At 33.9% G+C, this 24,032-nt stretch overlaps 1 protein-coding gene and 1 non-coding gene across 4 annotated transcripts in view; both read left to right on the top strand.

Moving 5' to 3' along the window:
- The window catches only part of LOC143195998 (membralin), a 177,882-nt gene that overhangs the window by 108,070 nt on the left and 45,780 nt on the right, over window positions 1-24,032 (top strand). The gene's annotated exons all lie outside the window — the stretch shown is intronic.
- LOC143196765 (U6 spliceosomal RNA) lies at window positions 1,512-1,618 on the top strand. Its single transcript, XR_013005832.1, has one exon. It is a non-coding gene; the product is annotated as a U6 spliceosomal RNA (small nuclear RNA).

The following is a 24,032-nucleotide window of genomic DNA, read 5'->3' as shown; positions in this document are numbered from 1 at the left end:
ACAGTTTTTGAAGATGATCGTAAGCGTAATCCACCCGAGTTTTTGTGTCGATATTTGACAATGGATGAAACATGGCTCCATCATTTTACTCCGAAGTCCAATCGACCGTCATCTGAGTGGACTGCACACGATGAACTCGCTCCAAAGCGTGGGAATGCAACAGTCGGCTGGCAAGGTTATGGCATCTGTATTTGCATGGAATGGAATGGAATGGATGCGCATGGAATAATTTTCATTGACTACCTTTAAAAGGGAAGGACCATCAACAGCGATTATTACGTAGCATTATTCGACCGTTTGAAGGACGAAATCGCCGAAAAATGGCTGCACCGTGTCAAAAAGCCATGAATTGGGCGTCGAGTTGCTTCCTCATCCACCGTATTCTCCAGATCTGGCCCCAGATCGGACTATTTCCTGTTCTCAGATCTCAAAAGAATGCTCGCTGGGAAGAAATTTTCGTCGAATGAAGAGGTGATCGACGAAACTGAGGCCAATTTTGAAGCAAAGGACAAATTGTACTACAAAAATAGTATCGAAAATTTGAGGGTCGCTATAGTCAGTGTATCCCCTTGAAGGGAATTATGTTGAATAAAAAAACTAATTTTGCCAAAAGAATGTGTCTTACTATGGTAGGCTTTTCAATTGACCTGTTTATTAATGCGGTTATTGTCGTACCCAGATAATTTTTCAGAGCTATCATTCCTGAACGTCCCGGAGTTAACCCCGTACATCTACGTGGAATCAAATTTCAACTATACACACGTTCTAAGGGTCGACGGCGGCAGCGTGGCGGCAACAAATGGAGGGGCGGCCGTTGAAAAGGTCCTAGCAACGAACGTGACGGTCGACTCTATTTGTCAGTAAACAACGTAACCTGCGGATCATCCTCGGAACTAATGAAGTGGGCTGTTTGTGTAAGGGTCTCGGTGGCGCCATCCTCCATGATCAGTCGATTTCAATTGCCGCCCGAAAATCACGGCGGGGCGGTCGGATATTATGGTCGGGATCTCTCTTTTTTCTCTTTGCCCCCTCCCCCAACTGGGATCGCCACTATGCCGAGTTCGTTTTCGGGGATCGGTTGGAATGGGATGGGGTTTAGTTGTCGTGATATTGTCGTTTCTGCAGTTTTTGCCCTGCGTCAATTTTAATTTACGAGCTACGAAAACAGAGATGTTTTACCAACAGTTAATTGCAGATTATTTAGAGTAATTAATGGGGTGTTTTAAATTGCGAGAAGAGTTAATTATATATTTGTCGTACGGTTCTTGTTTCAGTGTGTTAATTAATAATCAAGCATTAGTGTTTTGATAACAAATTACGCATTTTATGTTTCAATTAATTCAGTGCAATCGTAGGTTTAATCATCACCTGATAATGTTATGTATTCAGTCAAATATATCGCAGTATAATATAATACTTTTTTAAAAATATTTGACTAAAAATGAATTTGCCTGGAAACATTGAAAGTACCTATAAATTTTCATGAACCACCCAACATAATATTTGAAAAGTTACTCTTTTCGACAGTACATATACTAAAATTGAAACGATATAGGGAATATTAGCATTGCTGCTGCGCAAGGATTACACGCAAAATCGTAAAGCGTTCCAGATTTTTTGTCAAACCTTTACCCTCCTACTGGACATTTATAGTAAATGTAGTTACTTGGTTCCTTTCCATCCTCTTGTTCCCATGCTATCCCCGATATGGTAAAAGGGCATACCCCGAACATCTCCCTCAAGCTACCGTCCCATTTCCCTTACCGACCATTCATGTATGTTGTTTGAGCGTGTGATTCTCAACCGTATATCTTCACCTAATCTAATCACCACCTATCTAACATATAATACGCAATTGATAGAGTTAATAGGTCTTTTATCATCAATAATTTACTCGACTCATGGGTAACATCCTGGGCTCATAGATACAGTCCAAGTAACCATACTTAAAATATATTCCTCTATAATCCTCCCCTAGCTAGACTATGGCTTCGTACTGTTTGCCGCTGCTGCCACCAAGATTTATATCAACACTGTACTTTAGTAGAAAAGTGACGATAAAAATTGATTACACAAATTCGAATCAACTTTTACACTTAAACAGATGAAAACGATTCTTAAAGTTATTTTTGCCCTCAACTCTGATCTTCAATCCGATTGGTTCTAGTGTTAAGAGTTCGAACATGCTAGCAACACTGCGATCAGTTGATAGATTTTTTGTTGGTCAGTATATTTTTTCCTACGCTGCTTCTTACGAACAAAGCAATTCATGAAATAATTCCTTCCATCTCTCCATTTTTTTAAATATTCAGTTATTCGGCCGGTTTTTTAATCTTTTGTATATCTGGCTTTTGCAAGTTTTTAAAAGTTTCAAATTTTATTTACAGTTTACGTCCTCTCTCCATATCGTAATCGTGTTTTTTTTTGTTTTGCCTCGTGTCGGCTTGGTGGCGCAGTGGTAAAGGCGACAGGATAGTCCTTCCATTATTGTGATAGTCGCGGATTCAAATTCTGCTGGGGCATGGTCACAAAATTTACGTTTGTGATTGTTTAACATTTGTGATGGTTCTAAACACGAGTGTAAGATCCGACATGGAAAATGATCCCAGTCACGCCAGTAACCAGGCTGGGTAAGACCGGATGTCTTCTGGGATGATTTATAAAGTTGGTAGGCTTAATGCCGAGGACCGTGGTTCGGAGCCCACGTTAAGCTCCATGTCCAGTTACTAAGAATTCCGAGAAGTCGACGTAACTAGAATCAATAGAACTTACTCTATGGTTTTGCCTCTTATAACATTCATTTTACTCTTGTTCTATTTTTTTGTATATTTCGTAGTTATCAGTGACATTTCTATTCGGAGTGTGTCTAGAGAATTTCTTTTATTTAATTTTTAAAAAAAATTTTGTCACGTTAATTTTGCTTCATATAATTATGAATCTTCGGAATACTTTCACAGTTGTTCAATTGTATGTCCTTGGTATTGCTCGGTTTGTCGGTAAAATTTCCGTCAATTTCTTTTTTATAGTATTCTGTAGCTTATTATAGCTTCCAACTATGTACTTTCATTGTTGATGCTTTTTGTTGTGTAAAGTCATTGTCTTCTGTCATTGTCATAACTACTAAATAGTGATCACTTCCCATTTCTGCTCCATGTTTTCCATTTTCATCTATTAACTGTGTTAAATATGCTCCCAAAACTTTTATTTTTAACAATAGTATCATCTTTACCTGGAGCGTAGTAATAATATTCTTTCTGAATATATTGTCCATTTCTCTATTTCTTTTTTTATTTACTTACTTATCATGAATGTCGAAAATATATCAATATATCGATCTCTGCTGTATCGATAGTTTTTAAAAGAAATATCGATATTTTTGGGCGATATATCAAATTTTATGTAGCCGATAGTTTTCGATATTTTTTCAAAAGAAATTAAATATATTTTTTAATAAAACTTCAAAATTTGTTCTATATATATATATATATATATATATATATATATGTATATATATATATATATATATATATATATATATATTGAGATATCGGTGACCGACACCCCTAATGCAGCCCACTCCTACGAATGCTCTCTTTCTCTTTAGTTTTCTTTATCTGTTCCACTATAAAGGTATGACATCACTTATAAAGGTCCATCTTTTTGTTTCGGTAACTGCTATACTATCCAATCTGTTCAAACTCTTCCCCTTGTTCTCCTTTTTACACGTCCGTCCTCGTTTGCTATTTTCCAAACGATTTTCATTTCTGTCAGTTTATGGTATTTGTCCCTTTTTTTATCTTCACCTAGCTTTTTGTCTTTCGTCTCCGTGGTTATTAATAGTAAGATTAGGAGGTTTTGTTTATTGGACTTCGGAACTTCGTGCATTTTTTCCTTTTTATTGAATATATTAAAAGTTATGTCACCCAAACCACTCTGAGCAAGAAACGAAATCTAATTACGACTAATTTTAATTATAATAGTGCTGAGTATATCAAAACAATAACTATCGAAATAAAAGTTCAGCAAAACCATAAAGTGCAGATTAATGGTGGCCTGTATAATTAATTGTTATTATTATTTCGATACGGAGCGAATAAATGATCAATCACCGAAAGAGGTGGAAAAGCGTAATAGCGCCAGCGTTTCCTGCGGCCTCGGGGCATCGGGGTCGGGGCGGCAGTAATGGCGGGGGCTGTGGGTGGCTGGAACGGATCGGTATCGACGACCGTTCAGTTCGAATGTTCGAATGCCGCTACGGATTAAGAGAGAATCGCCCCCTGGCGCCGCCCCCCCGTCGCTCCGCAAACTGCAGTGCCATTTATCTTTATACGGGGCATTACGTGGCCTTTCGGTGTCCCGCAGGGTCGACTGAGGCAGTCGCTATGCCGTCAAAATGAATTTTAGTCCGCTAGTTAAAGTACCACATTCGGGACCATTTCAATAAAATGTATTGATATTTTTGATGTAAATGTTGGGACCTTAGTTTTGGCTGCTTGAAAAAGTTGTTAAAAACCTTCCAAATTCATCAAAATATTCCTCATGTTCCAATTTTGGCTATCTTTGCAATAATGAAAGGGTTATTCTTATAGATCTGGAATCGATGAGAACATGTTATAAGAAAGGCAATATCTGATGAATCTTGTATAATTGGTGAGAATACGAGGAATTAATGTAAACCAATGTTAAACCATATAAACTAGCTCGTAAATTCAATTGTTGTGACATCTTTCTACATAAAAACAACATTTTTCGATGAATTGTTTTGAGTTATTTAGCGTATGCATCTGACGCTAATCATGGAGTGTTCAAAATTGTATTTTCGCCATTTATTATTTTTGTTGTTTGATTTGAAGAAATGTGCTGCTGAAGCCCATCAAACAATTTTAGAAATATATGGTGCTGCTATACCGTCATATTCCAATTTTCGGTTTTTGTTTCGACAATGTAAAATTAGTTATTTTAACGTTAATAACAAGGACCGTCCTGAAAAAGCAAGTGGCGAGATTTCGGACGAGGGCTGAAAGAACTTTCTGACAGCTTAGCAGTTGACGAATTTGCTTACATATGTTTATATACGATGGGAAAGATCCGAAATCATGGGAAATGGCTATCAAACTTATTCAGTAAAAATACCATTTCGAACGAAATATTATGGCTGGCCGGGAGAGCCATCCATATCGACACCGAAGTGGAATATTCATGGCCATAACTTAATGTATATGATGGAGTAAACAAGCTGTAGTGTATTAGTTGTTGCTAAAATCCGAATAAAGTTGTTTCCGCAGTTGTCTGGCGACGTAAAATGAAGAAATGGTATGACGGATGTTACCAAATTCGAATTCGAAAAGTCGAGTACGAAGTTCTGGCATAATAGATGAGCGTACCCATCAGTTGTAGCATCTTCTGACTACCACTTCTTCATCATCGATTGCAACGTGACATGGCGTGGTTTCCAAATGCTGGAGAATAGATTACTAGAACAAGTTATAGAAAATTGTAAAAAATAATTTGTTTAATATATATTGTGCCAAATTTTCTCAATAAAGACCTTCTTAATGCGTAAAAATAATCAAAACACATGTACCACGAGTAGGTGCGATCGAGAGCAATTTCGCATAATCATTTCATCCCGTTTTAATAGTCGCTAATACCAGATGGATCTCTTGTTAAAAGAGCTTTAAATATACTCCATAAATCAATTAAATATTGGCAATCCTCATATGAAACAAATCCTTTGAACCGACAGGCCATCTTTCAGTGTTCTGTATAAAATTATTTGGATAATTCTTGAAATATGACTTGATATGATAACTCCACATCAATCCTTTCAATTTTTAATTATTGACGTTCCTTTTATTGCATTTGAATTATTATCAAAAATATTCTTTAAAATACGCAAACCAAACTTTTGATGCCTTTGCTTAACTAGGGGTATGTGTTTTATATACTCCTACTAAACTACTATATCTCTTTTTCGGTGTTACTTTTTATATTAGAATAGTGAATTATTAGAGTCGTGAATAGTTACCTTATAGTTCATATTAGATGTACAAATCAAAAACAGCCTTTATTTTTCAAATTTGTTGCACTGATTTATATCTCAGGAACCAATCATTTTGTTTTTATTAAATGCCTCACGATATGTCTCTATTATTATTATACATGCTTTAGCTGCAGTTTTTCTTGCAATTAAAAGTAAAATCAACGTATTCCTCAAATGGCTTTTGTTGAGCTCATAACTATTTATGTTTTCTCACTTAAATTGATATACATGTAATTGCTTCTAATTCACAAGTGTAACAATGGGGAATTATGGAGAAGTATTTAGTCTTATGACATCAAATTTCTGTTTTCCATGTTACCTTATTACGAGTATAGATTTTACGCTGACACCATCTTTTGGAAAACGACAGGCTTTTGTGACCTTGATGAAATATTATTAATTGTCAATATCAGCAAGATTAACACATGAATAGACAAGCAGACAGCCATAGATTTTACTGGATAAAATACTGATGATCTTTTTAAACGTGAGTAACTCTTAACTACCGTATACAGCTAAATTCATAATAATATAATCTAATCTTAAATAAATCCTTAAAAAAATATTCTAATATAAAAACAACTTTAAACATAAATCCCTGGTAACCCTCCTGCCAAAATAGGTAATATGTAATTTTATTGATATGTACTCGGTAACATGTAAAAAGCTTTTGCGGCTAAAAGGTCCCAAGTACTCGTAAAATGTTAAATACTAAATAATAATATTAAGTATGAATCTTCTGTGAGTTATGAAGGCTTTTCAGAGACATCAAGAATAATATATCATTAATATTTGATTTGTCAACAAGGAGACAAGCAGCTAAAATGTTTGGGCTAAAAAGTTTGGGAAAGATTGATTGATTGACTATCATCATTGATTTAGTCTCCCGAACATTTTAGAATTTTTTGGATACCACCAAAGCATATCAAGATATCATTCCATCAGTTGCTCGTTCCGAGGAACACCAAAACAATAAGGCTGAGTCAAATAGTAGTTATAATGATTAGAATTAAATAAAATTAATAACCAAACTTATATAAAAGTTATCTTGAAATGTACAAGGTAAAATTAGAGTTTAAAATAAAAACCGATTTCGTTGACGATCAAAAATTTGGCCACGTTTTGAGACAAGAACATATCAACCACTGAACGAGGCAAATCATAATTTCTTCTGACAGATAATAAGTTTCTGAATTTCATTAAAATATGGGAAACTGCCATTGGTTCCTCACAACTGGGAGACCAATTTAGTTCGGTGCATTGGGAAGGAAAGGGTGAATTGACAGTGACCAATTAGAAGCCTGTTTAATTATATTTGTAAATCTCTCTTTTCTAAAGAGATAAGTACTTCCCAGAAGAAGTACTTCTTAAGTCTTGGGCTTGAAGAGGATTTTCTTTGCATTACCTTTTTACAAATCGACGGGCCTGGCTCGTCTGTGTTTTCGGTGGGATTCTGAAGAGGCGCCGTATTTTCTATATGATTTGTTACTGCAGTAATTCAAATATTATAGAAATGGTATGGAAAAAATGGATCGATTAATCGATTACATCTAGACGAATAATTTTTCCGACATAGATTTTATGTCTTGTGCTTAAAACGTTGAAAATAGTAAAAGGTAAAATGAATATTTTTTTATAATTTTTTGTTGTTTTCAATATTTCATATTGAATTATTGGATAATATATTTTAATAATTACTATCACTTTAAATTGGTCAAAGGTTGTGAAGCTCGGATATTATTTTATAATACTGAAATTAAAATAAAATTGCTCTTTTAAATTGGTGGCTTTTGACATTGACATCGTTGACCTCTGATTATATTGCAGTAAATATTAACTTTTCGGGTTTTTCGTTAAATTTAGGTCAGTTATTTGCTTATATTAAATAGTTACACTCGTTTATTAAATACTTTAGTGGATAAAGATATTGCATATTTGCTGGAAAGGGCTTAACTTTTATCTAAATGTATCAAAATTACACTTAATTTACATTGCCTTTAATAATTCAAGTTCAGTTCAATGAATAAGAGACTGTTGGGCTTTAAAAGTTTGGTTTTAATAATTTGAAAGTCTTGATTTAGGGCGAAAACAGATACAGAAGGAGTGAAAATAACTACCACATGAATTATCTGAAAATGGTATTTCAAACCGCTTCAATATCGCAATTTCATTTCTTTTTAAGATATTTTTGTGGCGTATTCTGACTAGCTATGTGAATAATTGATCTATTACGAGGATCCCAGGTGCAAAAAGTCATGAAGAGCATAGTCCAGGAGAGCCATCACCATTGACACCGGAATTCAATATTAATGACCATATGTTGTTTTTTGAAGTATTCTCAATAATGATCAACAATAATGCACTTTTACATGCCCTTTAACCAAATTTTTGTAACATTTTTCCACCCTGATTTACCCCGTAACACTTTTATCAAATTATGCGGGATCCAACATGAGCAAATGTTTTTTAAGAGTTAATTGTTCAAGCAATATGTTTTTTTGTTTGTGTTTGTCTAAATGTATTTATTTCAAGCTAATTTTTTTGGTTTTGGTTTTGTGTAATTCTGGAATCTCGTTCTCGCAAGTAACTCATCTTTAATTTGCTTTTTATGGCTTTCATTCTACTCCATTCTACTTTGTCTTATGTCCCACGTGGGAACTAACAACTCACCAACATATGAGGAATTTAAATTCTAAGAAAATGTTCTAATATTCTAATAACTTCTAATATTCTATGCAATATTCATTTTAACTCTTGATGCACAAATTAGCGTATTTATTACCTGAAATATTCGGTTAGTGTTTTGTTAAGAAATGCCTTTACTAATTAAACTTGGAATTAATCAGAACCACTAAAATTTACAGAAAAATCTTAAAACTTTAGGAATTGCCTTTCTCATATGAATTAACAACAGTCCTCGAGCAAGAACAATTTTTGTTTTTCTCTTTTTGTACGCTTTTTTTCTTTTTTTTTTTCTTTTTTCTTTTTTTTTCTTTTTTTTTTCTTTTTTCTTTTTTTTTCTTTTTTTTTTCATATATCAAATTAAACTAAAAGCTGATAGGATGATGAATATAAGGAAAGCAGACGATTCTTGTTATTGTCGAATTTTGTTAATCTATGTTGAGCTAAACTTTTCACAAATATTGGGTTTTTCTTTCGCAGCTATATACTCATAGTATATACCTTCCGATAAAAGGGACACCTTAATTTATTATCTGCAAAAATGTAAAATATAAGTTTACGTGACCATACTATTCTTTATCATTTTTAGCCCAAACTTTCCAAAACTCTTTAATAATTCTAACAATACGGGAATAATTGAAAGTAACATATAGTCTATTTAAAGTTTTTTTAGTAATGAGTCGTGGATATTTGTGACGTCGAAACATTACAATATTGCCGCATCAACTCTGAGTTTTAGTTCAGTTCGGCTTTGACATGCAAGAAAATTCTAATCTAAGTAAAGTAATTGAAGAAAAATGTTATCAAATATAATTTATTTTAAAATTATAGTACATCTAATACACGGGTATAATAGTTTGTAGGTTAGATTTGTTTTGTTTACATTGAACTCTTTTCCACACCATCCATGAGATAGAGTTTCTAGGCGCGTTTTTTATGTCGTGTTATCCCCCTGGAGGCCTAATCCATCTAATCAACAATTGTGTATCTGAGAAACGTATTTTACTTTCATTCGAGAGCATCTTTACTTTTTACGTTTAGTCCTTGTTTCCTTTGATGGTATGTTTACTTGTCAAGTCAAGTCATTCTTGATCAAATTAATCACTCAATTCTGTCTAATGCATTTACCATATCTACAAAACAGTTAGTATTCATTCTCTCCTTATACATTCCAACCTAATGCTTATGTTTAATTTTGATTAAACAATTACAATCATATCTGTGCACACAAATCTTTCACGCCCTACAATAGCATTTTCTATAGTTGTATTCAATTATTTATGTGCATACCTTTAGTTGTTTCCACTCTCATTCCACTCTGTTTCAGGAATTTTCAGCACTGCACAGCATTGTCACATATCCTGAAAGTTTCCTTCAGTCACTTTCACTTTACGACTCACTGTCCAATTCAATCACTAAACTGTTAATTTCGAATCTGTCTAAAACATGCTCACGATTCCACGATGTTACTCTCTCGCCAAGAGTGCTACAATGAACCAATGAAAGTTTATTATATTATTTTATGGCATTAATTGAATTCTTTTTAAGGTAATGTCTGGAAGTTCCATTAAACCTCTCCGAGGGTTATCTTTACACCATTTAAACCCGATACCCTGTAAGAGTGTATGAAAGGATGTCTCAAAAAGCTGCATGTCCCTACTTCTTTTATATATACTTTCCAGAGAGACAATTTTCTTTAAAATAATTTTATTAAATTTATATCGATAAAATTTGTTTGTATACTTACTGTTCTTATATATTTCGTATATTTGACCATTATCAAGATGGAAAATTAAATTTTTTACAACTAGTGCTATCTCTAATGTAGGTCAGTGTCACTATATCATAGTTATAAGTTATTCTTCTTTTAGTAATGCTTTGACATACAAGAAAATTCTAATCTAAATAAAATAAGTGAACAAATATGTTATCAAACATAATTTATTTTAACGTTATAGTACATATAATACATATATTGTCGAATGACTTAAAACTGCAATTAAGAACACAGGTATAATAGTTTGTAGGTTAGATTTGTTTTGATTACATTGAGAGTTACATATTAGTGTTTCTAGGCGCGTTTCTTTATGTAGTGGAATCCGCATGGAGGCCGAATCCACCTAATTAACAATTGTATATTTGAGAAACGTATTTTACTTTCATTCGAGAGCTTATTTGTCTTTTTACGTTTAGTTCTTGTTTCCTTCGATGGTGTGTTTACTTGTCAAATCATCTTGGTATCACTGTATATTTTATTTCTTCTGCTAATATCTGTGTACACCATTCTTCTACAAACCGAAGGTGTTATGGTTGACAATGCTTCTTTCCACAGAACCAAACAGTTTTTTATGGAATGTCCTTCTCGACCAGCAATATGTCTGCAGTTAATTATTAATAAATATAACGACTAATAAAACCTAATCGAATGCCATTGTAGCTTTTATCTTTTTCCTTCACTTTTTGTTGTTTTTACACTTTTTTTGTTACTGTCCTGCCAAGATGATCATAATGAACCATTTTGAAATATTCAAGTGTCATCAATATACACAAATTAAAATAGTTTATCTTCCTTGGTCTTATTAAGGCATAAAGCCTTTAAAAATTTAATTATTTTTAAGGCAATGTCTGGAAGATCCATTAAACCTCTCCGAGGGTTATCTTTACACCATTTAAACCCTATGCCCTGTAAGAGTGTATGAAATGATGTCTTACATCCCTCAAAAAGATACATGTCCCTAATTCTTTTATGTACCCTTTCCAGAGATACAATTTTCTCTAAAATAATTTTATTAAATTAGGTTTATATCGTTAAAATAGTTTGTGTAGTTACTGTTCTTATACACTTCGTATATTTGGTCTCGAATAGAGCCAATGTCAAGATTCGTCACCCATTTTGTGCGTAGGCGGGTTTTCTTGGGTGAATCTAACGTATTGTTCTTCATTCTGTAAGCGATGTTACTCACAGTATCCACAGTAATATTTAGCCTGACAGCAACCCGCTAAAAACATTTTCAATAAAATTGGAGGGACATATATTATTTATTATCATCAAGAATTACCTCTAATATTTTGAATAATTTAGCGTACATCTGACAACCGGACGGCGACCAGCTGTCAGATGTATGCAAAATTCTAGAAAACGATAGTGATAAGAGGTTTTAACTCTTACCTATAAATTATGGTGGCTGTATAATTAACTGTAGTTTTTAGATATTGTATAATGTTAAAGTATATTATATTTGATACAATTTTTGTTCAATTATTTTATTTAGATCAGAATTTTTTTTATATGTCAAAGCCAAACTAAATTAAAACTCAGAGTTGATGTGGCAACATTGTAATGTGTCGCCGTCACAAATATCCACGACGCATTACTAAAAAACTTTGAATACACTATACAATCTTAAATAAAACTGCTTAAAATTAAGTAACTTCGTTTAATAATATTTTCGCTACTCACTTTCTGTTTTTATATCGTTTTAAATGTAAAGAGCAAGTACACACTATAATGAATACTATCCTTTACTTTATTTTATAAACTCCAAATAATACCGATCCTACTACATTATTGCCAGCGAGCTAAACTCTTAACCCGCTCTGCTACTTCTAAGATATTTTATGTATTTTGTGTCACCGATTTGACAGCTATTCCTGGTTGCGTGATTTAGGTGTTTTTCGTTTTATTGGAATATATTTACTTGTAGCGCATATTACACAAAACATTTAGGCCTAAAAATTTTCGGCGGCGGTTTTCTTCAAAAAGGGCGGCAAAATTTTCTCTAAGCCGATTAATATATAGATTAATAATATATATCATATAATGGTATATATTAATAAGGATGTAAAAAACCAATTTAATTTTGTTTTGATCAATAAAAACTGTCGGCCCGTGACGGGAAGCCCGCCGTGCCGAGCTCCGGTCCCGTATTAACGGCCTCCCGCGGATCGTTCCCGATGCGCGTCCATAAAAAGAAGCCATGGCTACTGTAAATTTCATTAATTAAAACAATAACAGGAATGGGTGTTAATTGTTTGGTCGGCCGACGGTCCTGAACCGGGGTGCCAACGTACGGCTTCGGAAATTGGCCTTTTTAATTTGTTCTATTGGGTCTGCGGGGGTTCCGCTATTGCCGATAATTGACCCAGCGGGGGACGGGATACGGGGGACATAATAGTTACTGCGACACGGCTGAGAAGTAGACTGATAGGTCTGACTGATACGAAATATTTTTTCTGTATTTATACGAGCTCTATCACACTTTAATTAGAACATATGAAATAACACGTTGTTGTATTTCTGAACTAATTGTTATTTTATAGATTCATTAATCATTTAGTTTGTTCGAGAGTATATAACAGTATTGAGTTTGCTTTTTTATTATTTTTTAACAAAATATTAAAATAACGTTTGCCGGTTTATAACCTCTTATCACTATTGTTTTGAAGAATTTTAAATACGTTTGACAACCGCACGACTTTGGCAGGCTAGTCCGGTTACACGTTCATACTTATCAAACAGCATTGTGTCTCTTTTTCACTAGAATAAAATGGATAGGAAAATATTGTCCGATTCTAAAACGAATGTACAAATTGCGGCAGGCAATACATTATACACCTTGATGACGTATGTACAAAATAACTTTGGATAAACTGTACATTAGAATGTCTAATTATAACTGTCTAATTATTTATTTCATTTGTGTCGTTGGATAGAAATATTCGGAAGAGCCTAATCTTACTCTTAGCAATTGCTGATTATTAAGTTGTTGAGTTGAGTTGTTAATACTAGTTAGTAAAAAGGAGACTCTAAAATACAAAAAAGAATATAGAAATATATGATGTAATATTGTATTCAATTTCAAGTTCGAGTAGTTATAACTTATAATAGTACTTTATTATTTTAAAACAAATTTCTGGATTTGTTAGGGTTCTCTAAAATAATCAGGTCATCGGTTTTTGTTAATTGTTGACAGCATTGCGAGTTTAAATGTGAAATATGAAACCATTCATATGCTTCGGGATATAATCGTTACACAGACCAGTTTAATTTTTGTCATATTTGTCCCCTATGCTTTTGAAGAAAAGGCCGCGAATGTGTTTATTTTTCCAGTTCGCTTATTCCCTTATCCGTAGTTTCATTTCTGTATTCCCCTTGGCTTCTTGTCTCCGAGTAATAGCTTTGCGATATAATAGCCTTTTATATTTTTTATTGCTGTTCCTCGCCTAATCACGGCGGTTCTTTTTTACTTTGTTTATGGTCTGCCCGCTGTGGAGTATTCCTGCAATTTTGAGTTGTACATAAAACGTGTGTTCGCTTCAAGACATCCACTTTTAATTGGATTCTTTCGATCAGTTTATTCAGAGCTGTTAGTTTTTTTACACCTTTGTTACTATATTCCGTTGATATAAATAATTCTTGAACCTATCTTGATTCAATCAAGATAGGTTCAAGATAGTTCAAGTTCTAAATCGAAGTTGTTGTGATATATTAGGAATACAAATTGAAAACCGCAGTTATGTTTGAAATCGATCCAATTTTTAATATATTTAAGAGAATAAAACTGTTCTGTGTTCGAAAAAAGCCATCTCTTGAGTTATGGTCGGGAATTGTCAACACAAATTGACTTCGATTTGCTTCCTCATCCATCGTATTTTCCAGATCTGCCCCTCAGCGACTATTTCCTGTTCTCTGATCTCAAAAGAATGCTCGCTGAGAGAAATTTTCGTCGAATGAAGAGATGATCGCCGAAACTGAGGTCTATTTTTAAGCAAAGGACAAATCGTACTATAAAAATGATATCGAAAAGTAGGAGGGTCGCTATAATCAATGTATTACTCTTGAAGGGAATTATGTTGAATAAGAAAACTAATTTTGTCAAAAAAATTGTTTTACCATTTCTGAAAAAGGCCCGATCTCTCCCATGCCGCGTATTAATCTGTTGAGTTCTGCTGCATAATGTATGATGGACGGCGGCTTTCTTGTCACGTTGCCGCGTCTGATCTTCGGGGGCGGCACAAAAGCATTTTCGGCAGCATTAGCGTCTGGAAATCTAGCGCCGACACGCGGTCGCTACAAGAAAAATGGATTTCCGTGGCCCGCTTGATTTCCATAAGCCGGAGCGATGGGCTTTTGTTCGTTGTCGTCGACGCTCGCCCGATTTTTGCCGGTTTAGGTTTTCACATCTGGAAAAGCCAGAATGGAACCATGGAACTTCGCATTTTTCTGTCCCCGTCCGTCGTTATAATTATAGTGCGCTGGATTTGTGTCGAATATGATATCAAAAATATTATTCAAAAATATTATAAGTTTTGATAGTGATTTTTTAAGAACCTGTTGATTTTAGTATTTATACACTTTAGCAACTCAATGGAAAACGTTATTCGATGTTTATGATAAATGAGTTTTGTGATAACTATGGTTTATCACTTTCATTTACAAGTTACTTCAAACAAAAAATATATTCTGAGACTCATCTTCAATTTGTAATGGTCTTGGTTGACTTCACATGGTACTTATTGATAAATGCTTTTCTGTGGTGGGTTTTTTCCATTAAATAATATTTAGTATGTTATATTAATATGATTGATTGAATTTGAAAAAAATTGTACTAAAACAAATCTAATTTTAATTTTTTATTATTTATTTATTACATTGTTACTAATAATTGGTGATACAGTTTGTCTTTACTATAACTTAAATATATGTGTGTCGAGTCCTGGTGTTATCCAAGAATTGTAACGCGTTTTTGCGTTGCACTTTTTTTTGTCTCGAATGTACAGAGAAAAACTGGCAAACTTAAAACTGCTTTATTCAAATAAACTTAAGTTACAAAAGAATAGACGGCGATAATAAATGGTTAGTGAAAACCTTTACTCTGTAAAGTGGCACCAACTGTGCGCTTTCTTGACTTCGTATTGTATTTTGGTATATTCTTGCGGACTTGTGGTGTCTGTTGAAAACTGTATGCACTGTGGACGTTGATGAAGACTGTGTTGACGATTGGTGACTATAGGAAACTGGTGTTTGACCTCTGTAGAAGACTAGCATGGAACCTTTTGATTAGCTTTGTGCGTGTCACGTCCCTCTCTAGTCACACTGTACCTGCCAATATCCTCCTCTTCTTACCAATAAACATTATAAGGGTTTTCCAATGTGCTAAATAAAGAGCAACAATAAAACGTGATCACACCATGACTGTTAGTCTACCAAAGAGACCCATACATACAAGTTCCGGGTACCTCTCTAACATCCTGACCAAAAATTGTCTACGGTAATACTTCGATATTCACATGATAATAAAGTCCCTCATTATGTCTCCTTGCGATTTTCTTGACTTCCTGAGCGACAGTCGGTATTTGAAGGTCTCGGAGTAAGTAATCAGTCATGTAATATTCGGTTACACCTAGAATATTTCTCAGGACTCTATTTAGGAAAATTTGTATTGCATTTATATTACTTTTCGGAACATCCCATAATTCAATTCCATTTGTCCTTATGTCTCAATACTTGCTGATATGTTAGCAATTTATAATGTAATCATAATTGTTATTTTCTTCCAATGAATCAATATATTTTCCTATATTTTAACTCCAGTTCTTTCTTTTTCTTTTTTACATTTTCCTTCCAGCGATTTTTTGCATATTCATTCCGAGATACTTTTCAGGTGATGGTCCAATTATTTATATTGTCACTTGCTTGTTGTAATTTTCGTGTGGCTTCTACGCTGTGGCTCTCCAACAATAAGAACCGCAGTTATCAGCAAAATTGATATTTTCCGTTTCTAGATTAAATCTATTAATAATTATTCATAAAGCATCAATTATTCATAATCATTTATAAATAAATAATTTGGCATATAGATCTAAGAAACTGCGAATGTCTTTCAAAGTCCATAATAATCTATAATTTTTATCATAATTTGTCAATATGTGATTTTTAATGAAAAGTAAATCTTGTTTTCCACTATTTAAATTTTATACGGAGTTCAAAGAAAACACGAAGCATATCATTAAAAACTTTTAAACGCGCCTGTTTAAACACTAATGTTTTATCATATTCCTTTTATAGAGTATGTGTGTATATAGTGTAAAAAGAGCTATAATAGCTACAACCAAAAAAATCATACATCTTCAGACGCTAAAACACCATTTTCTTGTTTAATTCTCTTTTTGATACTCACTTTTGTATTTTAACTCTTGTTTCACTCTTACTCTTATTGTACTTATTTCACTCTAATTTTTCTATGAAATTTTCAATTTCCATCACATGAAATAATGAATGATAAATGCTACATAAATTTTGCTTGGTTTTATTCAGAAAATTTTATTAACAATTTGGTAAGAAACCGTTCTTTAAAATGTGGTACTGTACGGTTCCTATTTGTTCAATAATAACTACATAACCAGGATAATATATATATATATATATATATATATATATATATATATATATATATATATAATACATATATAATATATATATTATATATGTATATATGTATATATAATACATATATACATAATTTATATTTATAATATACATTTTTATATTTGGTTTTAAATGGATTCAAGGATGTTGGAGATAGAAATCTACTTCTCGTTCTTTGCTCTAAAACTCCCGATAATGGTTCCATTGTATGTGGCCTGGTGATTGGTTGGCCAGAAAATACTTTTGGTGGTATTCTGATGTTCCTCAAATCTAGACACAATCTTTTTGGCTGCGTGTACGGGAGCCTTATTTATCAATTTGGAATAAGGCAGTGCTTGGCAGCAATATACTAGTGATAGTGGGTATTTATTCGCGGTAATTCGGCTACTCGTAAATGAGAGGACCAGTTGAATACCACGATATTGCCACCTAAATAATAACGGAGTATTCCCTATGCCTGCTGGGGATGCCATGAAGGAAGTGGGCTTATATATGATTTTTTCTAGAACTTAATCTTAATCTCCTAGAACATCAACAATCTGCCCTATCCTAACTTATTCTAAAAACTATTCTAGCTTATTCTAAAGATTATTAAATCTCACTCTATGTGTCTATTAATCCGTCCATGTAGCAGTTTGCCTTTGAACCTACGCACTTCACTATCATCGCGCACATTTAACTGTTTGGCGAGTGTATTATGATGCACTAATATTCTTTCAGAGTAGTTCGCACTAACACTCCGAATCACACTCGTTATAGGTTCTATGAGGATATCACACTGAATCAGTTTCTTGGACACGTAATATGGGGCATCGACGATGACTCGCAATACTTTATTCTGGAACCTTTGGAGGATATCTATATTAGATTTGTTAGTAGTACCCCACAGTTCAATACCATAGGTCTAAGCCCATTAATTATTGACTTATACAGTAAAACCTTATCCAATGATAATTTAAATTTACGCCCTATCAGCCAATACATTTGGTTTAGTTTAAGGCCAAGCGGTTTGTGTTTTGTAACTATATGTTTTTCCACGTTAAACGTCGATCGAAATGCATTCCCAGATATTTATTGTTGTTTGCTCGCGGAAATTCATGATCATTCAATTTTACTGAGCGACATGTTCTTCTACAAAGGGTGAATGTCACATTGGTAGATTTTGTCTCATTTGCTTTGATACACCGCATTTTTAAGCACAATTCGACTTTGTTAAGATGAAGTTGGATGTTTCTAGTTGCTGATATTGTATCCTCGTGTGATGATAAAACCGCTGTATCGTCATCATATGTTGCAACAGTAGTGTTTCTTGAGGTCGGTAGGTCAGCTGTATATATAAGATAACAATGAGCCAAGAACACTGCCCTGCGGAACACTCAAATATATTGGCTCTAGGCCAGTATATTCATCACCCTGTTTGACAATAAAATGTCTGTCTGTGAGGTAGGATTTCTGCAATTGAAAGTACGTATGAGGCAAAAGCTTTTTCAATTTAACATGCAGTTCAATGTGCCACACCTTGTCGAATACCTGAGAAATATCGTGTAATGCAACGGAGCAATATTTTTTATTGTTGAAGTTTTTGTTAATTTGGTTTACTAATTTATGTATTTGTTGTATTCTTCCGTGTTTATTACGGAAGCCAAATTGATGGTCTGGAATAATATTTCTCTCCTCTGCGATTATTTTAAGTCTCTTAATGTATAATTTTTCGGATAGTTTGCAGATCACAGGTAACAGGCTTATAGGGCGATAAGAGGAGTCGTCACCGTGCTCGAGCGTAGTTGGTCTCCTATGAAAGCATCACATTACGCGCTAGCGCGTTATTGGCAGCGAAAGTGTTAAGAAATAACAATATAAAAGCAATTACTATTATTTATATTAAGGAAAAACTATATTATAAAGCGCCGACGTTCTTATACTATAGAGCCTTTTTTATTTAACGGATGTCGGAAATTTAATTAGAATTTAAAATATTTTAGTTATTTTCGCTAAGAATTTGTTTCATAATTAACAAAAGTGGAGAATGTAGAGAAATTTCATTTTTAACGGTAAATTTTTTTCAACATTTTTTATATTCAAATAAAATGTATACGTATGTGTTTGTTACTAGTACATTTTATTTTACCATTAAAATATACACACGTAACAATGTTTTTTTATAAATAAAACTTGCATATACATGTGAAATATTTATAAATGGTTTTGTTTTTTTTTTCAAAATGAGTTTATTAATATAAATTTCAAATACCATGATGAGGGACTACGCATTGATTTCCTATTGATCGATTCTGGTCGTTTATGACCTTCTTCAATCCCTTGTTCAATTTTCAATCGTTGTTGGCTGTAGATGACCGAATTAATGGTTTAGTCAGGTTCGTGCAACTTATACTGAACAGTTCCTTTATTATATAATCCAAATATGATTTGTTTAGATTACTAAGGTTTTTAATATGCATTGAAAGCTAGGCGGTAAAAAATAAATAGGTAAATTAGAAAAAGAAGCAAACTTTCTGGCATGTCTATAAAATGTACATTAAATATTGATACTAATGTTATGTAATCATTTCGTACGCTGACCGTTAGTGCGAACTTCGCAGAAAGAGAAGGTTTTTGTACATGAATTAATTTTTTATTCGAGTTCGAAAAATACATGTTCCTATTACCTTTTAACTGGCGTAAACTTTGCCTATATTCCATTTGATATTGTTCTATGTCTGTTCTATATCTTTAGTTTATTAACTTTGTAGAATTTTTCCGCTACGACGTAGTTGTCACTAATATGGTTGATAAGATAATGAGTAAGGTTGATAAAGAACTCCTTGACTAACAACAAAAGTTAACTAAAGTTACTGAAAGTAATTACTACCTGAGTTTCGATTGAATTTGATTAAGAAAACCTTGATGTTAGAAATCAATAAAAACTATTAAACTAGGAAATCTTTAATGTTGTTATAAACTGGTCAATTGAAAAGTTCCCGGCCTGACACATAGATGGCGCTACTAGAATTAAATCCATTAAAATTTAAATCCAATTACTTAGCTCTAACCCTCAAAAGATGCATGTATAAATTTCACAAATGTCGGATCATTAGTTTGTGAATTATAGCGTTTTGAGTGAAGTAACTTTTGTTATTGTGAAAAAAATCGATAAAAAGGAATTTCGCGTGTTGATAAAATATTGCTTTCTGAAGGGAAAAAATACAGTTGAAGCAAAAACTTGGCTTGATGCAAGTTTCCGGACACTGTCACAGGAAAATTAATCATCAAGAATTGATATGCTAAGTCTAGACGTGGTGAAATGAGCACCGAAGACGGTGAACACAGTGGACGCCCAAAAAAGGTTGTTACCGACGAAAACATCTAAAAAATCCATAAAATGATTATGAATGACCTTAAATTGAAATTGAATGAATTAGCAAAAACTGTAAAGATATCAACTGAACGTGTACGCGTACGTGTCATTCACGAATATTTGGGTATGAGAAAGCTCTGTGCAAAGTGGGTGCCGCGCGAGGTCACTTTTGACCAAAAGCAACGACGTGTTGATGATTCGGAGCAGTGTTTGAAAATGATCAAGCGTAATAAATTCGAGTTTTTGCGTCGATATGTGGCAATGGATGAAACATGGCACCATCATTTCACTCCGAAATCCAATCGACAGTCATCCGAGTGGACTGCTCCAAAAAGCGTGGGAAAACGCAACAGTCGGCTGGCAAGGTTATAGCGTCTGTATTTTGGGATGCGTATGGAATAATTTTCATTGACTACCTTTAAAAAGGAAGGACCATCAGCAGCGAGTATTACATAGCGTTCTTGGACTGTTTGAAGGACGAATTCGTCGAAAAACGACGACCGTGTCACACACAACTGAGTGAAAACGATGGCAAAAATCCATGAATTGGGCTTCGAATTGCTTCCTCGTCCACCGTATTCTCCAGATTTGGCCCCCAGCGACTACTTCGTGTTTTCAGATCTCAAAAGTATGCTGGCTGGGAAGAAATGTCCGTCGAATGAAGAGATGATCGCCGAAACCGAGGACCATTTTGAAGCAAAGGACAAATCGTACTACAAAAATGGTATCGAAAAGTTGGAGGGTTGCTACAATCAGTGTATCACCCATGAAGGGAATTATATTGAATAAAAAAAAATAATTTTGCCAAAAAAATTTGTTTTACTCTGGTAGGCCGGGGACTTTTCAATTGAATTTTGACTTTCAATATATATATATATATATATATATATATATATATATATATATATATATATATATGTATGTATGTATATATATCCTCATATATATCTATATATATATATATATATATATATATGTGTGTATGTATGTATGTATGTATGTATATACTCCTATATATCCTCCAACTTCAACACATTTGTAAGTTGTATGTAAGTGTTTACAACTCCAACAACCAAAGGAGAATGTCCTCATACTGGTCAATGAAACCCAGAAGAGCTCTATAGGAATAATTTTTTGTGGACACTGCAATAATAGGATATTTGTCTAATATGAACCATGGCTGTATTGCATTCGATTCAATAGTTATTGTATCTTCCAATTTCAGCAACTATAAAATTTAAAAATTAAACCACAATGTCGTCAAAATAGTGATGACATTTTCATTTGACCCAAATATCTTACTGCACAAGCATTTTTTCTAGAATACTACTAATCTTGCATAATTGCTGGGTGGGGTAGCAGTCCGTAGTCCTATTTATGGATCTTTGCCATTAAAACTACACACTTGTGTACCCTGTATGATAGTTTGTAGGTTAGGGTTGTGTTTTATATACTTACATTGAACTCTTTTCCACACCACCTATGAGGTAAAGTTCTAGGCGCGTTTTTTGTAATGGTATCATTTGAAGGCTTTAACCACCTAATTAACGTGTGTCTGAAATAATTATATTGAATTGTTTATGTTGAAAAAACTACTAACTGTTTTTATACATTTCATATATGTTGTCTCTAATGGAACATCAAGGTGATCTTGATTCGTCACCCGCTTCGTGAGACGACTGTTTCTTTTCGGTGAATTTGAGATCATATTTTTTTTAATGCAATATATTTTAGTCACAATGCAACTAGAAGACACTAAAATATTTCCAATAAGAACCGCAGCAACTTCGTATTTAACAGTATTAATACTTGCCTCTCTAACGTATTTTACTGGCAAAAGGGGATCGCCATTATCTCGTTTGTGTTCGAAGTAACTGATTCGAGATGCAACCTTTTTTAGACTCTGGCTATATATTGGCTTAGGTATTTACTATCGGAATAATAATAAGAAGCGATATCAAAATGTATTGAAGTATAACCTGTAATTATTACCACTGTTTTAAATAATTTCGCAGATATTTAAGCTGGTAACATTGTATCTGTTTTTAAATAAGTTAAAAGGAGAAGGAAATTATTGTCTGATTTTAAAACGAACTTATAAATTGCGGTAAGCAATACAATAAACATAATGATGACTTGAGTTCACTGTTTGTTTTTTTTAATAGACTGGACTTGATTTAATAAAAGACACTTATAGTATAACATAAAATGCAAATGTATCGATAAAAATACGGAAAATTTTTTCCTCACGTCATAATTCGAGCGAATTTCTTACCATGCAGATAATCGCCGTATAATTCGAACATAAAAGGGCCTTGCTTGTCATCAGTCCCTTCCTTCCAAATGATAAACGCATTTGAACAGTCATTGTCCATTATCCTCGGAAATTTACATATAAAATCTCCCCACAAAATTAATTAACCCTGTCTCCCCCACAGCGATTCCCGAACCGCTTCCCTTCCCCCTCTACTGAAGAAAGCGGCTCTGAATTTCTCCTAATTCCCCCCTCCCACCACCATCGACGCCTAATGGTCATCGTGATACGGCCCTATGGTTGTCGTTTAATCCAATTCACCCCTGGCCACCCCGCCGGTAGAGCTGCGAGACGAAATTAACTCGTTCCTGGCCATATATTCGTTGACAAATGCGAAAATGCATATCATTGAGTCTAATCCATTAGACGTGGTGGGGGGCGGCGCTCGGTAGGAGAGAGATCGGAAAAAGTAGGGGAAACATGGTTAAATCGCTTTATAGCGTGCTGGAGTGGCGTTCAGAGAACCGTATGTTTTTCATTTCTGTTTGATTAGTCATTTTTCCTAGGCGCACTCTGATTATCTGTTGCATCCAGTTATCTCACATATAATTAATGGAAGTGTTGAGTATATAAGGATAATATATTTATGTTAGCGGGAAAACCATTTTAATTATGTAGTGCTCAAAAGGGCGTACTACTTTATACACCTACTAACTTGATTCAATATATATTTTTCATGTTGCTCGATAATATTTCGTTCATTATACATTCTATCAGAAGATACAGCTTACGAAATACAGAAGAGTCGGCTCGGCAGCCCGATAGTGAACAATGCGACAGGACAGTGCTCATACGCCGGCGATAATCGCGGAATCGGAGGTATATATCTGTTATTGTCAATTGAAAAGTCCCCGGCCTACCATAGTAAAACACATTTTTTTGTGATTTCGTCCTTCAAACGGTTCAACAACGCTATGTAATAGTAGATGTTGATGGTCCTTCCTTTTTCAAGGTAGTCAATGAAAATTATTCCATGCACATGCCAAAAATACAGACGCCATAACCTTGACAGCCAACTGTTGCGTTTTCCTACATTTTGGAGCGGGTTTATCGTGTGCAGTCCAGTCAGACTGTCGTTTGGACTTCGGAATGAAGTAATGGAGCCATGTTTCATCATTATTCATTGTCACATATCGACGCAAAAACTCGGATTTATTACGCTTGATCATTTTCAAACACTGCTCTGAATCATCAACTCGTCGTTGTTTTT

This window comes from Rhynchophorus ferrugineus, unplaced genomic scaffold, assembly GCF_030347505.1.
Source record: "Rhynchophorus ferrugineus isolate W39M unplaced genomic scaffold, kcgeb_rfMv2 rfM4, whole genome shotgun sequence".
Classification (NCBI taxonomy): Eukaryota; Metazoa; Arthropoda; class Insecta; order Coleoptera; family Curculionidae; genus Rhynchophorus; species Rhynchophorus ferrugineus.
This window is presented reverse-complemented; position numbering and strand designations above follow the sequence as displayed.